The sequence below is a fragment of the Bos indicus genome, chromosome 29 (assembly GCF_029378745.1).
Source record: "Bos indicus isolate NIAB-ARS_2022 breed Sahiwal x Tharparkar chromosome 29, NIAB-ARS_B.indTharparkar_mat_pri_1.0, whole genome shotgun sequence".
Lineage (NCBI taxonomy): Eukaryota > Metazoa > Chordata > Mammalia > Artiodactyla > Bovidae > Bos > Bos indicus.
In genome coordinates, this window is record NC_091788.1 from 7,047,405 (window position 1) to 7,065,468 (window position 18,064).

The following is an 18,064-nucleotide window of genomic DNA, read 5'->3' on the forward strand; positions in this document are numbered from 1 at the left end:
TCAAGTACTGCATTTTGGAAACCTTTATTGACTATCATGGCTATTCCATTTCTTCTGATGTATTCTTACCCACAGTAGTAGATATAATGGTCATCTGAGTTAAATTCACGTATTCTAGTGCATTTTAGTTCACTGATTCCTAAAATGTCAATGTTCACTCTTGCCATCTTCTGTTTGACCACTTCCAATTTGCCTTGGTTCATGGACCTAACATTCCAGGTTCCTGTGCAGTATTCTTCTTTATAACATCACACTTCACTTCTATCAGCAGTCACATCCACAACTGGGTGTTGTTTTTGCTTTGGTTCCATCTCTTCATTTATATTGTTACACTGTGACAAAAAAGTGACAGTATACAGAAATATAGGATAATTGCTTGGAGGGTGAATGCCAGCGTTTGACGCCAAAGTTAGTTTAGGGACCCAAATTCAAAATCATAGCAGCTTGATTACCAGCCTACAGTTATTCCCACAAAACATGAGGAACAGTGAAGTTCCTCCAGATAAGGGAGACCCTTTTTGAAAATAATAAACATGGATTTGTTATAAGATAGTTAATGTCAATTTAACATTATCGTTTAGTTAGACTAAAGTAAATTTAAAATGTGTTACCTTGGTATAGAAAAGACCCCAAACTGTTGAAGATTAGAAGTTTAACCTATATTCCACAATCTTAAATTTTGAGCAGTCTGCAACTCATCATTTTGGCTATTTTAGGAAGTTATGTAGAAATGTTTTTCTGAACCTAACTTTGAACACTTACAGCATAGCTTAAAACTTACTGCTCATCAGCACCCCCAAATGGTTGTTGCTGTAATTTTAGCTGGTTTGTATTTATTAAGTTTTTATTTACATATTAAAGTAAATTAAATTAAACTTAATAAGGACTTCCTTGGTGGCTCAAATGGAAAGAACCTGCCTGCCATACAAGAGATGGGGCTTCCATTCCTGGTTTGGGAAGATCCCCTGTAGAAGTGAATGGGAACCCCCGTTCCGGTATTCTTGCTTGGAGAATTCCATAAAAAGAGGACCATAGGAGTCTTTTGTCCATGGGGTCACAAAGAGTCGGACATGACTGAGTGACTTAACACTTCAATTCCGTTCAGTTCCATCACTCAGTTGTGTCCGACTCTTTGTGACCCCATGAATCACAGCACGCCAGGCCTCCCTGTCCATCACCAACTCCCGGAGTTTACCCAAACTGATGTCCATTAAGTTGGTGATGACATCTAGCCATCTCATCCTCTGTCATCCCCTTCTCCTCCTGCCCCCAATCCCTCCCAGCATCAGGGTCTTTTCCAATGAGTCAACTCTTCACATCAGGTGGCCAAAGTATTGGAGTTTCAGCTTCAGCATCAGTCCTTCCAATTAGCACCCAGGACTGATCTCCTTTAGGATGGACTGGTTTCATCTCCTTGCAGTCCAAGGGACTCTCAAGAGTCTTCTCCAACACCACAATTCAAAAGCATCAATTCTTTGGTGATCAGCTTTCTTCACAGTCCAACTCTCACATCCATACATGACCAGTGGAAAAACCATAGCCTTGACTAAACGGACCTTTGTTGGCAAAATAATGTCTCTGTTTTTGCATATGCTATCTAGGTTGGTCATAACTTTCCTTCCAAGGAGTAAGTGTCTTTTAATTTCATGGCTTCAGTCACCACCTGCAGTGATTTTGGAGCCCCCAAAAATAAAGTCAGCCACTGTTTCCACTGTTTCCCCATCTATTTTCCATGAAGTGATGGGACCGGATGCTATGATCTTCGTTTTCTGAATGTTGAGCTTTAAGCCAACTCTTTCACTCTCCAATTTCACTTTCATCAAGAGGCTTTGTAGTTCCTCTTCACTTTCTGCCATAAGGGTGGTTTCGTCTGCATATTTGAAGTTATTGATATTTCTCCTGGCAGTCTTGATTCCAGCTTGTACTTCTTCCAGCCCAGCGTTTCTCATGATGTACTCTGCATATAAGTTAAATAAGCAGAGTAACAATATACAGCTTTGACATACTCATTTTCCTATTTGGAACCAGTCTGTTGTTCCATGTCCAGTTCTAACTGTTGCTTCCTGACCTGTTTATAGGTTTCTCAAGAGGCAGGTCAGGTGGTCTGGTATTCCCATCTCTTTCAGAATTTTCCACAGTTTATTGTGATTCACACAGTCAAAGGCTTTGGCATAGTCAATAAAGCAGAGATAGATGTTAACTAACACTTACTTAAACTTAATAAACAGAAATATACTTATTTATTAAAATAATTTCATATTTTGATAACAGATACTTTATTATTACTGATTAGTTCATATTTGTAGGTTCCCCATTACTGCCTCCAATAAGAGAACTTTTTCTTCTTTTCTTCAAACAAAATTGTCCCAGACTCTAGAAGTATGAGACAAATAAAAGTAAAACCCCTATGTTTGAAGTGAAGAAAAGGAGCCCAGAGCCTCACCAGTTTACCAACAGTTTACATCTAATTTTAACTTCTGAGATAACCCAACATTTAAATCAGCAATCTAGTTCAACCTCCTTAGCTTACAAATAAAGAACATAGCTCAGAGAGATTTGGTGGCTCATTCAGTATCACAGAGCTCATTAGAAACACAACCAGCATAAAAACCAAGGCTGTGAACCTCAGTGCTTCTTTGAGTATAGTATGCTGCTTGGGCTAAAGTTTTGTTGGTACCGGAGAACTACTCTGACTGCTAATCATACAGATAGAAAAGTCTGGAGTGTTTTAACAGAGAGGGAAAGCTTTGCCTTTCAGTACTTGTATCTCATGCCTTCTCATTTGCTTGTGTTAATTTCACCTTGCTTATGCCATCTTTCTTTTTTTCTTTCAGTAGGAAATGAGCAGGAAACAGGATAGATAAATAAATAAAGATATAAACACCTACACAAGCTACGCAATTACAGTACTGAGTAGGCGAATGACCTGTTAAAAATGAATCGTTTTTTTTTTTTTTTATGAGTCTCCAGAGAGTTCAGTCCAGTTATCCCTGTACCCGAAATTGAGCTGTACACAAAATGGCCAGTCACCTTTTATTGTTATTAGGCTCTATATTGTGGATTTTAATCTTTTTCATCTCTTCGGGAGTAGGTGTGTCACATGGAAAAACCATGAAGTGGCTAGGGAAAAAAATAATGTTCCTGTTTATAAAGAAACCATTTTGTTTCCAGTATAATATCAGATGCTTACTTGTTAGTTTAGGGTGTATATTCATACCAGTAGAAGATTTAATACTTCAGAGTGTGAGAGAAATTTGAATTTCCTTTCCCTCTCCATTTCCTAGCCATCAAAAAGGACAGAAACCAGGAATTCCTAAGCATTTGTTAGATTTTAAGTGGCATGGAATTTTAGAACTTTTATTTGAAACTGAAATAAAATGTTCTGCTGTGTATATGTGTGTGTGTGTGTGTATACACACACTCCCCCAGATAGCACTAGTGGTAAAGAACCCACCTACCAATCAATGCAAGAGACGTAAGAGACATTGTGGGTTCAATCCCTGGGTCGGGAAGATCCCCTGGAGGAGGGCATGTCAGCCCACTCCAGTATTCTTGCCTGGAGAATTCCATGGACAGAGGAGCCTGATGGGCTACCGTCCATGGGGTCAAAGAGTTGGACATGACTGAAGCAACCCAGCACATAGGCATATATATATATATATATATATATATATATATATATATATATCTCCTGTGAATGGATATTTCAGCTACTGAGTTCCTGCTTAAAATAGATTTTAAATACCTCATCTGTTTTTCATAGTTTTGCTTGTAACTGCCACTGATTCAAATGCCATAAGTGGCAATATTTCTCTTTGTCTAACTGCTTGACAATTTTAGACATATATACAAGAAAATGTATTAAGCTTTTGTCTAATCCATCTCCTCCTCACAATGTCAGTTAAAGGAAAAAACAATTGAAATTACACCCACCAGAATGTACAATGGTGCAACTACCATGGAAAACAGTTTGGTGGGACCTCAAAAGGTTAAATGCAGAGCTTCCGTATGACCCAAATATTCCGTTTTTAGGTGTGTACCTGAAGTAATGAAAAATGGACTCACAAAGAGATTTGCACACCAACATTTGTAAAATCATTATCTTACAGTAGCCAAAAGGTGTAAACAACTCAAGTGTCCATGGACAAGTGAATGGATAAACAAATGTGGAATATATCCATCCAATGTAATGTTACTCAGCCATAAGAATGAAGTTTTGATGCATGCTACAACATGGATGAACCTTTAAAACATTAAGAGAAATAAACTAGACACAAAAAGTCAAATGTGTGATCCTACTTATATGAAAAATCTAGACTAGACCTATTGAAAGAGACAGAAAGTAGATTAGTGGTTACCAAGGACGGAAGGGGGAATGGGACATTGTTGTTTAATAATTAAGAGTTTCTGTTTGGGGTCAAAAGATTTTGGAGATGGTGAGGATGGCTACACAACACTGTACATATAATTAATGAAAAAATCACAGTTTAGAAAAGAATGAAATGTATCCAACAACTCTAGAGGAATAAGAAAGGAAACACCAGGGAAAATCTTATTTGCCTGCAAAATGACTGTGAGCGAAATATCTGTGGCTGCCCACTGCAGGGCTCTGGATGCCAGACACCAGGTGAAAATGTATTGATCATTATTGTGCTCCCTATCTATGTGAGGCATTGCCATGGAGGCTCTGGTTGCAGAGGTGATAAGATAGGACTCACCTTCTGCCCTCTTGGAGCTTATGTGCCAGTGGGGAAGGCTGAGAAACAATAAGCAAACAGAATCAAAAAGAGAAAAAAAGTAAGTTGCAGTAATTGCCATGAAGGGAAGAAGCAGGGGGTTGAAATAGAGTGTGTTTGTCTTGTCCACGTGTGTACTGGGGCAGATGAGGGTGGAGCAATTTCTCTTTCTAAAGAAATGTATGGTTCAGAGTAAAAGGAAAAGTCATAGAAAACGCAGAGTCAGAAATAAGAATGGCAAGGTACTTTAGCCATTCAGCCACGTGGTAATGGCAGGTAATAAAGAAAGAAGAATATTAATAGGAATGGACCTTGAGACTCAGTGTACTCCACACACCATCCACACTGAGAGAGGAGGCAGATGAGGAAGAGCAAGATGCCAGCTTCCGTAATATGTTAAGTGTAAGATGAGTTTTAGATTTCTATTAAATTGTATTTGGCCAGAAGAGCTCAGGATTGCTCAAACCATGTCTTATAAATAATCTATTCCCCTTGAGGCTTCCAAGGTAATTATATCCTCAATGAACAATGAATAATGAGAAATCAAAGTTCCACTTTAATTTTACTTAAGCTAGTGCCTATAACTGCCAATGAAACTTGTTGAAAAAGCTGGATTGGAGTATGTGAATTGCTCTCAATATTCCCAAGCTAAGCTTCCTACATCAAAGTCCAGGTCGTATTAAACCAAATCTGGCTGCCAAGTTTATAGTGATGGGAGTTCCTGAGCACCAAGGGAGTAAGAAAAGGCAAAGAAAAGTAGGCTGATAGGATTCTGTGAGGAGTGGAGAGACAGGACAGCTGCATACTTTGGCGTGACTTTACTCTTTGCTAATGCAGCCTGTGCAGTGGGTGTCCTGAAATCTGACCTACATCTAAATCAGTTTAGAATCTACTCTGTGGGGGCATGTTAGATTAATCTGAGATATGAAAAGGGTTTTCACAGGCAAATAACAGGAGAAGAATAATGTGTACCAGTCAGAGGAAGAAGATGACCAAAGGTTTATGTATATGTACCTAGAAAATAGAATATGGTCATAGAAGAAAGTATAGTAAGAGAAGCTGAAAATGGAATTTATGTCATGTTACTTTCCCAGGTGGTTCAATGATAAAAGAATCTGCCTGCCAAGAGGAGATGCAGGTTCAACCCCTGGGTCAGAAAGATCCCCTGGAGAAGGAAATGGCAACCCCCTCCAGTTTTCTTGCCTGGAAAATTCCATGGACAGATGAGCATGGTGGGCAGCAGTCCATGGGGTCCCAAAAGAGTCAGACATTACTTAGCAACTAAGCAACAAGAACTATAGGCCAGCCAAACCTGTAGGCACTGTAAGTGCAGTTACTTAATTCTCACAAGCATCCCTATTATACAGCTGAGAACATTATAGTACAGAAGAGCCAAATAACCTGTGCAAAGTCTCATAACCGGAAAAATGGAACAGCTAGAACTTGAACTCTGACATCTGCTTCCAATGCAGCATTCTCCATGCATTAGCCAAACTACTGCAGCTCCTCAAAGTAACTGTTAAATTATTAGAACAGACAGACAAAGGTACTGGCAGTTATAAGTGTTCAAAATAGTGACAAGAACCTGGAATTACTTACTGCTGCTTCTCAAGAAGAATAGTCACGGATCTTCTCCTAAACCTTAACCTGTTCTGGTGTGGACTGCTTTCCACATGCAAAAGTGGCAGTGTGTTTTAATCCATCTAACTGTGCTGTGATGATGCACTCAGTTTTGAGCAGTGGAAGAAGGTGTATAAGTAGGATTAAGTCATTTGCACATGGTCATGTCACTAATATGTGACAAAGCTCAAAATTTATGCCCCATTTCCCAACTCCAAGTCAGATGTTATAGTCATTATACCCTGATTGTGGTCATTTTTAACCAAGGTAATTTCGAGTATTTTGGCATATATTTCTGTCTTTCTTTTTTTTGTTTTGTTTTATTATTATTATTTTTTTTACTTTACAATATTGTGTTTGTTTTGCCATACATCACCATGCATCCACCATGGGTGTACACATGTTCCCAATCCTATTTCTTGAAAACTTACTGACATCTGCTCTTCATAGGAATGTAGGTTCACCTCTGCCTAGAAAGTAAAATGAAAACAGACAGAAAAAGCTCTTATGAAGGTTTTCTCCCAAATGAAGAGCATTATTTCATAGTGCTGCCTGTACCCTAGCATGATATCTAGTGAAATAATTTCTTGAAGATAACTCTTGGATTTATGTATAAATACCCTCAAAATTTGGGAATAGCAAATAAAATAATGAAATATGTCTTACCTGCTAGAAAAATGACTTGAGAGACATTCCCTGATTTTTTTCATCAAAATCAGATCAGATCAGTTGCTCAGTAGTGTCCGACTCTTTGCGACCCCATGAATCGCAGCACGCCAGGCTTCGCTGTCCATCACCAACTCCCAGAGTTCACTCAGACTCCCGTCCATCAAGTCGGTGATGCCATCCAGCCATCTCATCCTCTGCTGTCCCCTTTTCCTCCTGCCCCCAATCCCTCCCAGCATCAGAGTCTTTTCCAATGAGTCAACTCTTCACATGAGGTGGCCAAAGTACTGGAGTTTCAGCTTTAGCATCATTCCTTCCAAAGAAATCCCAGGGCTGATCTCCTTTAGAATGGACTGGTTGGACTTCCTTGCATTCCAAGGGACTCTCAAGAGTCTTCTCCTACATCACAGTTCAAAAGCTTCAACTCTTCGGTGCTCAGCTTTCTTCACAGTCCACCTCTCACATCCATACATGACCACAGGAAAAACCATACCCTTGACTAGATGGAACTTTGTTGGCAAAGTAATGTCTCTGTTTTTCAATATGCTATCTAGGTTGGTCATAACTTTCCTTCCAAGGAGTAAGTGTCTTTTAATTTCATGGCTGCAACCACCATCTGTAGTGATTTTGGAGCCCAGAAAAATCAAGTCTGACACTGTTTCCACTGTTTCCCCATCTATTTCCCATGAAGTGATGGGACCGGATGCCATGATCTTCGTTTTCTGAATGTTGAGCTTAAAGCCAACTTTTTCACTCTGCACTTTCACTTTCTTCAAGAGGCTTTTGAGTTCCTCTTCACTTTCTGCCATAAGGGTGGTGTCATCTGCATATCTGAGGTTATTGATATTTCTCCCGGCAATCTTGATTACAGCTTGTGTTTCTTCCAGCCCAGCGTTTCTCATGATGTACTCTGCATATAGGGGCTTCCCTTGTGGTTCAATTGGTAAAGAATCCACCTTTAATATGGGAGACCTGGGTTTGATTCCTGGGTTGGGAAGATCCCCTGGAGAAGGGAAAGGCTACCCACTCCAGTATTCTGGCCTGGAGAATTCCACGGACTATACAGCCCATGGTGTTGCAAACGGACACAGTTGAGTGGCTTTCATTAAAATGGCCCAGTATTAATGCTAGAAACTTGAATTTCAGAGGCAAGAGGATCTGAAATTAACAAGCTAATCATTTTAAATATCTTTGGTTTAATTGTGAATAAATATCAATTATTTTATCTGCCTTACAGAGATGTTTTCAAATTAATTCATGTTTAGCAAACATGGAGGGCCAGTATAATTCATTTTCTACTGTTTTGTATATTAAGTAGATTTAAGGGTTCTTCAGAATTTTGAATGTATTTTTAAACTTCTTAGGAGTATTTAGATAATGTTCTTTGTTTCTACCTTCCCTTCTTTTTCTTTTTGATATGCTGAAAAAATTAAAGTATGCTAAGATTATATATCTTATTAAATCATATGTATGTGTATAATACACTGTATTTCTTGAGTGCAGTCAATGTGTATGTATCTCCCCAAGGCCCCACCATCCACTACAGCCCTGCGTACTCCAGGCTTTATGTTACCCTAGAGCTTCCCAGGGAACGCTAGTGGTAAAGAACCTGCCTGCCAATGCAGGAGACGGAAAAGACATAGGTTCCCTGGGTCAGGAGGATCCCCTGGAGGAGGGCATGGCAACTTACTCCAGTATTCTTGCCCGCAGAATCCCATGGACAGAGGAGCCTGGCAGGTTCCAATCCCTAGAGTCCAAAACAACAGACATGACTGAAAGAACTTAACATGCACGCAGAGCAAGGGACCTTGTTGTGTTCATTTGCTCATCTCAATATCTGGCATTTACTAGGTTTCTAATAAATGCCTCTTGGAATGAGCTTTTGAGAGATAGTAAAGGAGCCCAGCACTCAAAGACAGATGACACTAAGACAGGCTTCCGGGAGAACCAATCTAATGAGATCCAATCCTCTTGAATACATTGTCTTCTTGGTTCTCGTGGCATGCCTTTTGCTTCCTGACATGGTCTGCTGTCAGGCCAATTTTATTACTAAATATTGCCCCGTCTTTGGGAATATATACCCAGACATAATTTTCCCACTCTTTTCTACCTTCTAATCATTCTCCCAACTGAAAATCATTTATCTGCAATGGTAATATTCTTCTTCCCCCACAGAGTTTTTGTAAGATCAATGGATAAAAGTATATAAACACAACAGGCCTGAATCTTCTGATTGGGTGCAGATGTGTGTATGACATATTCATGGTCCCTGTGGAACCTGTGAAAAGTCAAATGAACACATACCAATAAAAGTGACATTGTTAACATAATAGTTCTAGATGCTTAACAGTTAATGCAGCTTGATAGCTCTCCTTTCCAATCCATTTTCCAGAGGCTATCTACATCTGTCTGTCTGTCTATATATCTTTTGGAAGCTATCTTTTGTTTACACATATGTGTGTGTGTGTGTGTGTGTGTATTTCAGTAGGAGTTGAGAAGTGGTCCCCAAAAGATATATCCACATCCTAACCCCCAGGACCTGTGAATGTTACCTTTTTTGGGAGCATCATATACACAATTTGTACATATGCTTTAGAAATACAGTGTATTATATACATACATAGATTTATTAAGATATATAATGCCTTATGCAAGACAGAATTTTATATATGTTTATATAAATATATGTATATATATATACATATTTGCAAGTTTTCATGAGTGTTTAGTCTCAAATCTGTGGTTCGTATATTCACAAAATAAATGGTGTAGCAAGTTATTTTCAATATTTAAAAGAACCCAAGAGATAGCATATGATGCTTGCAATAAAGTAACACAGGTTGATGAAAATTGGAGATTCATTTGCTCGTGCTTGGATATGCTCTTGGCTAGAATGGTGATTCTGGGAGAGGATGACATTGGTTTGTTCCCAACAGTCAGAAGTTCAAATTGATGGTGACGTATGGCTTTGGTAAATTACGTATGGTAAGATGAATTAATTATAAATTGTTTTTGGTGAACAGAATGTTCTAAAGTATGAGCTCATAGAGCAAAATAAAATAAATGGTCAAAGATTCTTGAAACTTGATAACTAAACCCAGACATGCATACGTACACTCACAGTCTTACACTGATCACAGTGTCTTTGTCTTAATTTTCCTTCACACAGGGTCAGTCTACTTTCACTGTTAATATCTCATTCATCAATTCATAACCATTTCCTAAACTTCATCCCTTTTAATGCATCCTTTTTATCAGCTGGCTACTAGACATTTTGTTGTCTATCTGAAACTGCCCTTCTTGGCAGTTATTTATTTTATTCTCAATTGAAGCATTGTTAGTTCATGTCATAATCTCTCTCCAAACTCTGAAATGGCTCTCCATCTCACTCAGAATGAAATCCACAGTTCTTACCTGGCCGACGAACCTGAAATGTCTATCACGCTCTCGTGCCCACCCTCTCCCCCTAGTATTGCCCAGCTATATTCCCCACCATCACTCAGCTTCTACCAGGTGCGGGAGCCAAACTGTTTTTGTTTAATAAAAATGCTTCTCTGCTTTTAAGCAGCCGATGGCTTTATGAGAGAAGGAGAAAGCAGCATGTAATACAGTAGGACAGGGTTAAAACAGAGTTAAAAATGGAGATCATTTGGGAGCCTCTCAGAGGATCATCGAAACCACACAGAATAAAGAGAATAAGAGATGTAAAAAAAATGAGCAAAAGGCTAGGGCCACTCCCAGAAGTGGACAGAGCCTGCATAATTCCAGAGTTGTGGGAAAACATGGCTCATTTGCAGAATTCATTTTGGCTGTTTGCATAGAAAACGGGGGAACAAATTGAAGCATTTGGCTTGTTTAGCCCTAGGTTGGAGATGCATTCAGAAAAGGAGGTTTCAAAAATGTTAAGTAATTAAAAATAAACAACCCAGAAGAGATGAAAAGAAAATATCAGAAGCAATGGGAAGATCTCTGATGAGAGCAATCAAGCGGATGATCACTTTTTCAAAGGCCAAGGAGAAGACAGACCTCCCTCCTAATTAGTAAACTGGGGAATATTGCTGAAAAGTTAATGTGAAGACTTGATGGCAAAATTCCCTGCCATCAAGCTTATTCACAAAGATGCATATACCTGACAGAGCACAGCCTGGCTCCTTGGTTACCCCCGGCATTGCTGTACAGCAATTAAGAGAATGTTCCAGGGCGGCTCTGAGATTTAAAACAAACAAAGAAATTAACCCTAGGAACTACCTCAGGAGATGTCTGACAGATTTGAGTCAGGAAGAACTGGATTGGAATTCTACTTCCATGCATTTTTAATTTGGGGATTTTATGTAGCTTACAATGATCTCAAATTTCCTGAATATAAAAAGGGAAATAAAGATATCCACTTATGGGTCTGTGGAGAGAATTAATGTATGTGATGGACTTAACACCATTGAAACCACACAATAAAAACAGCTGTTATTTTGTTATTATCCAGCAAAAACTATTTATTTCACTGATAAAGAAACAGGTAAGGGAAAAATGACTAAGCCAGCACATGGAATTCATTAACTTCCTGGTCCATCAGCCTACCACCAGCTCTCTCCATCTCACCATCACCCCTTATGGCTTTAGGATCATTAAGGACTTATAAATGACCTAAATTTCTATTCAATTTTCAGCTTCTGTTTATCATCCTCACAAAATCATGGACTTGCTTCATCTTCAAGGAAGTCTTCAGAGATCACTTCAAATATGAGGGCCGGGTGTAGGAGGCAATACTAGAATGATCCTAAAATAAAAGAATCTGTTTCAGACTGTGACTCTGACAGCACCGTTTTCCCAGAAAGCCATCCTGAACCAGACTAGGCTAAATATCCCTCTCTGCACTGCAGAACCGGTGCTCACCTCCGTGTTACTACTTGTTCAATGACCTACTGGAACTACTCGTCTTACCAGCGGCCCTCTCTAGAATGTCAGGGCAGATGCAATGCCCAGCTCGTCTCTGAATCATTTGTTCATAGTATGGTGTCGGAAACATAGTATGTATTCTATATAATTGAAAATAACCTTATATGTTCCATAGAGGATGTCATTACTGTGTTTTATTTAATAACATCAGTTAAAAGGATGACTGTTCCCATGTGGCTCAGTGGTAAAGAATCCGCCTGCTAGTGTGGGAGACGCAGGAGACGTGGGTGCAATCCCTGGGTTGGGAAGATTGCCTGAAGAAGGAAATGGCAACACACTCCAGTATTTTTGCCTGAGAAATCCCATGGACAGAGGAGCCTGGCAGGCTAGAGTCCATGGGGTCGCAAAGAGTCGACATGACTGAGCACACATGCGTGCACGTGCAAATCTATATATTCAGAATTATAATTTTGACCACCATTCTTTTGGATGCGTAGAATTTACTATCTTAGTTGAAGTTCACATAGATTCTTTAATACTGTCTAGCAAAATATTCATTTGCTCTACACATTTGTGTCTAAGCAGCAGTGCATTGTCGTTTGTTCACCTCAACTCACAAGGTCCAACTTTATGCTTCTCTTCCCAACTCGGTGTTCAGCAGCTTCATGCTGACAGCTTGAAATCGGCAATGGTGGGAATATTTTATGCCATGGAAATCAACAAGTGCTGTGTATCAGGGCTCTTTATTTTCCAGAGAGCGGGTTGTTGTACCCTTATCAGAATATCACTGCATATAAGATTCTAAATCCACTATGATTTGTGTAGTTTTGCATTCAATGTTTTGTCTATCTAAAGTAAAAGCTGTGTCTAATTTTCTGAGTCCACTTCATTCTTTATACCACCTAGATTCCTGTAAATAATTCCCAGCAGAGTTGTTTGGATTTATAACAGACACCAATAAAATAAATAGTGAATTAATATGGAAACAGGCTATATATCTAACTTGCTCTTTTCCTAATTTACCTTTTAAAGTTGCTTAGGTTTATTAAATAGTAGTTGAGAAGATTAGCTTTTTGAGTGGATCAAATTTTAGTGAATGGGGGGAAAAAAAAACTTTGTGAAGCTAGAAAACAGTGATATTGCTAAAAGTATAGATAAATTTAATTAGCCTGATGAAACCTTTTCTTGGTCTTGTTCATTTGGACCAAAAAATGTGGAATTAAGGTGTTTCTTTGGATTTTTTTGGAAAGTATAAGGCTCTGATTGTTTTATACCCTTTTACATAGGAAAGGGGTGGATTTCCCCCCCCCCCCTTAATTTCTGATTTGTATGCAGCCAGATTATTTCAGGCTATTCCAGTGTTAAGAATAATTTGTTCATGTCCCTAAATGAAGCCTGGATTTTGAACTGCAGGTCTTTATTATAAATCTGTCTTTAGTGATAAATCAGTCCATTTCCTCTGTCGTTACTTCAAGAATATGGGTGTGTTTTAAAATTCTATTACAAGACTGTTCTCAGGCCTTTTACTCATAAATAATCAGTGAAGCTAATAGATTTTTCTTCCAAATATAGTAAATGGGAAAGAAATAATTTTTATTGCAAAATGTAAATTGGTTCCATATCTCCGCCTTCTCCGAGTGTGTGAGATAACATTTAACTGTGATAGATGTCTGAATTATAACCAGGAACATTACTTATGAGACTTCTCCCCATATACACTCCTGCACAGGGTGTTGATATATTTGGAGATGAAATAACCTGAAAGAACAATTAATTATTTGGGCAGATATTCTAAAAGGAAACTCCCAGGAAATGGCAGTGGATACCATTAGGATTTTAAAGATCTAAGCGCCTGGAGTAGTGAAAAAATCTAAAGATCTCAATTAGTTAACTAGGAAACTAACAGGAGATGAGAAAACATAAGGAAAGCAGTAACAATGCAAAATATGACTATTCCTAAGGTTACTTTGAAACTACCTAAACTCTGACCCACTAAGAGAAATTAAGGAAATAATTTTGGTAAAGTTGGCACGTTTCATCTATCCATCTATTTGTTCATTCCTCCTTCTATTTAATCAATGAATCCTTAATGAGTTGTATATTAGGTATCTAAAAATTACTGTGACAGTCTCTAAGCTCAAAAATAGTACCAAGTTAGACAAATAGATATGTAGTTTCAATAGAATGTAATACTTGGAAATAAAGTTGCATCATGCTTTGTGTGAACGCTTAGGAGATATAAATATCTGGGAGAAATGCAAATGAAAAAGGAAAATTCTATGTATTTGAGCACCTGTGATACACCAGCTGCTATGCTAGTTGGCTCCCTCCAGCTTATTTCTTCCACTTTTCTCAATAATACTGCAGACAGTATTATTTCCATTTTACAGACAAAGAAACTGAAGCTAAGGAAAATAGGTAAGTTGATGTTTGGCTCAAATTTGTCCTTTCCAAAGGGTATGTTGACATCCTAACGCCAGGCATCTCAGAATGTGACCATATGGAAATAGTCTTTACAGAAGCAGTCAAGTTAAACATAGGCTATTAGGGTAAGCCCTAATTCAGTATGACTGATTCTCTTATAAATGGAAGAAATTTGAACACAGAGGCAAGTATGCACAGAAGGAAGACAGTGAGAAGGCAGACGTGTCAGATAGGGGACTGGAGTAATGCATTTATAAAAAAAGGAAATGCCAAAGTTTGCTGTCAAAGCACTGGAAGCTCGAATTAGACCCGGATTTCATACTGAAATTGTGGATTTCAGCAGATCAGGGCCCCGAAGTTTTGGGCTACTAGCCTACTGTGAGACAGTGACTTTCTGTTAAACTAAGCCACTCAGGGTGTGATACTTTGTTATGGCAACCTAGGAACTAATAAAGCTGGGCAAAACCAGAAGGCTAGTAAGTAGTGACTCACAGTCATCCTTTTCTGGCTCCAAAGCCCACGTTTCCTCCCACACAGAGGAAGTGATTTTTAACCCACATCTTTAAGAATGAGTTCCAGGTGGAAAAGTAAAGAAAGTGCTTTCCTGTATTAGAAAACTCTGAGAGTTCAAGCTGAATCTAAAGGCTTTGAAAAATGGTTTCAACCATAAAATCAGCTCTGTCTTAAGGAGACTTTGAAGACCTCTGTTTAGTTTGAGCAAGTAGCTAGCGTGGCTGTTAGCCCCTGGAGTTGTCATTTTGTTTTGTTTTTAAATTCATACTTGGTTGCCTGGTATGAAGGATGGTAGAGCTTAAAAACAAGAACCTTTCTGATCCTTGTGATCCTTCCAGGCAGTCATAGCTCCCTGACCCTCAGCACTCAAGCACTTATTGCCTGATGCCGTAATTTTGACAACTTCATCCTGCCTTGTAAGGGTACATCTAGTTTCCTATCCATGTTTTACTGAACACTTCTCAAATGTTTCCAGACTCTACCTGTGTATTTCATTTTCCTATCCAGAGTCTAACACAGTGAAATTTAAAACCCATGTTGATTGTGGGGCAGCTAGTCTAGAAAATTTTTATCATTGGTGTGCTTGTGTTCAATGTCCTGAAATAGGTATAGGATTTATTGTTCTGAGAAAGGGAAGAATTTCTTCCCCTTTATTATTGTTGATAATTAGATAAAGCCAAATGCTCCTACTCAGTTTCATATCCCAAAACAGAAGAAATTTTAAAATCATATATGAAGACTTTAAAAAATCTTCTATGGGACCATACAAAAGAAATGTATAATTATGTAGAGAAATGCATATGCACAATTTTAGGATTCCCAAACATTGTACTAATATTATGCCTTACATAAAAAACAAAATACATATGCTTATGTTTTGGTATTTTAATTTATTTTTTGTCTTTCTTTAAAATACAAATATTTAGCAATATTCATGCTTAATTAACATATAAATAAATTTATAGATGAATAAATGATCACAAACTCTATTCTTAATTACTACCCTAGTGGGTATTGTCCTTTTAACAATGTGAAATATATCTTAATATAGTAAGCTACAGAAGAAAAAAGATATCTTTCTTATATTGAGTTTTCATCAATATTTGAAGAATAAAGTTTTATTTTTATATTTGCCTTCTATAGGAAAAATTACAGTTTTTAAAACATTAATCTTTATTATATTCTTGAGCATTTGATAAGATATATAGCTTGTTCTGGGCATTGTGATAGCAGTATGAACAATTAGAACATACATTTCTTTCTTTTTTTGGTTATCTGGTTGTTTGCAAACATGGAAAAGGTTCTCCACTTTTAAGGACTCATGTGATTTGCTGAGACATCTGAATAGTCCAGAATAAATCCCCCATTTCAAGGTGTTTAGCCTTAATCACACCCGCAAAGTCTCTTTGCCCAGGTAAGGTAACATTTCTTGGATACAAGGATTATAGCATGAACATATTTGAGGACCATTATTCTGCCTTTCACAGGCAGAAATATAAGTTTAAATGCCAGCTCAAATACAGAGGTGAAAGAAGTATCTTCTAATTTCTCCAGATTTGAGTTGTCAAATCAAACTTCAAACCAAAGTTGAAGTGAAATAATATTTATTTGAAAGCCAAATAAATGTAGACAATAATGTTACCTTGGGAGGAAAGTTTCTATGTCTTATGGAAATCGTTAATATCAATCTGAAGTTGATTATGATGAGTTAAGGTGTATATTGCAAGCCTTACAGGAACCACTAAAAAAAAAAAAAAACTCACAAAAATATTTAAAGGAAAAACTGAGTGGATTTGTTCTTTGCAGATGCCACTGATTTTAGATTGGGGAAATTTATACTGCAGAATTATCAAACAAACTCTGTGATGTATTTTAATCTTCTGTAAAGTGCAGGTTTCCTGAAAACTACTTCTCAGTTAAGTTATAGGAGTCATGAACTTGAATGAGTTTTGGCAGTAGGCAGACTGGAATTTTGAATCACAACTGCAATGTTGTGACCTTGAGCATATTATTTTACTTCAGTATGGCTATTTCTTTCATTGTCAAATGGGACGATCAGTTCAATTCAGTTCAGTTGCTCAGTCGTGTCTGACTCATTGCAACCCCATGGACTGCAGCATGCCAGGCTTCCCTGTCCTTCACCATCTCCCAGAGTTTGATCAAACTCATATCCATTGAGTTGGTGATGACATCTATCCATCTCATCCTCTATTGTCCCTTTCTTCTCCTGCCTTCAATCTTTCCCAGCATCAGGGTCTTTTCCAGTGAGTCAGTTCTTCACGCCACGTGGCCAAAGTATTGGAGTTTCAGCTTCAGCATCAGTGCTTCCAATGAATATTCAGAACTGATCTCCTCTAGGATGGACTGGTTGGATCTCCTTGCAGTCCAAGGGACTCTCAAAAGTCTTCACCAACATCACCATTCAAAAGCATCAATTCTTCTGCGCTCAGCTTTCTTTATAGTCCAGTTCTCACATCCATACATGACTAATGGAAAAACCATAGCTTTGACTAGACAGATTTTGTTGGCAAATGGGATGATGAGTGTACCCATCTCTGAGTTATACCATGAGGATCAAATAAAAATAATACGTTAAAGAATTTTGGACAGGTAACAGTATATTTTGACTATTATAATTGGATTTAGAAGCATTTTTGAGCTATAAAGAGTATAAAATATTACTATTAATCATTATTACTTTTATGCAAGCTACTCTGCCTATTATCCAGGGCAAAAATAGAGACAAGTCTGTGGATTTCACTTGCTTTCTTGGCATCTGTGCGAACCTTTAGTTAATAACAATGTCAACATTCTGAACTGTTATAAATTGCCTCTGCTGTGAAAATATTTGCTGCTCAATGGCATGTACTACAAGTAATGTATCTCTCACATCTATTATAGAAAGCATGTGTAGGAGGTCTGCATGATCAAATATAATTCAGCAATATTTACTGCGTCTGTCGGGCACTATGCTAGATTCAGGGAATGTAGAGGTTAAAATGGTATGTCTCTATCCATAGACTTGTGAAGGAAATGGAACAAAAATTGAGAAATATTAGGATAATATTAAAATTTGACTTCAAGGGTGAATCGGAATTCTCTAGGCAAAAAAAGTAGCAAAGATATCTTAAAATATATTAACAACTGCTTGTTAGAGTGTCTACAATGTACAGGGAGTTTTACATATAAAGCATTGCTTAGACAATGACAAC

The 18,064-nt window shown here is 38.0% G+C and overlaps 1 protein-coding gene across 5 annotated transcripts in view; it reads left to right on the plus strand.

The window, feature by feature from the left end:
- Positions 1-18,064, plus strand: part of GRM5 (glutamate metabotropic receptor 5) — a 790,030-nt gene that overhangs the window by 329,287 nt on the left and 442,679 nt on the right. The window lies entirely within an intron of this gene.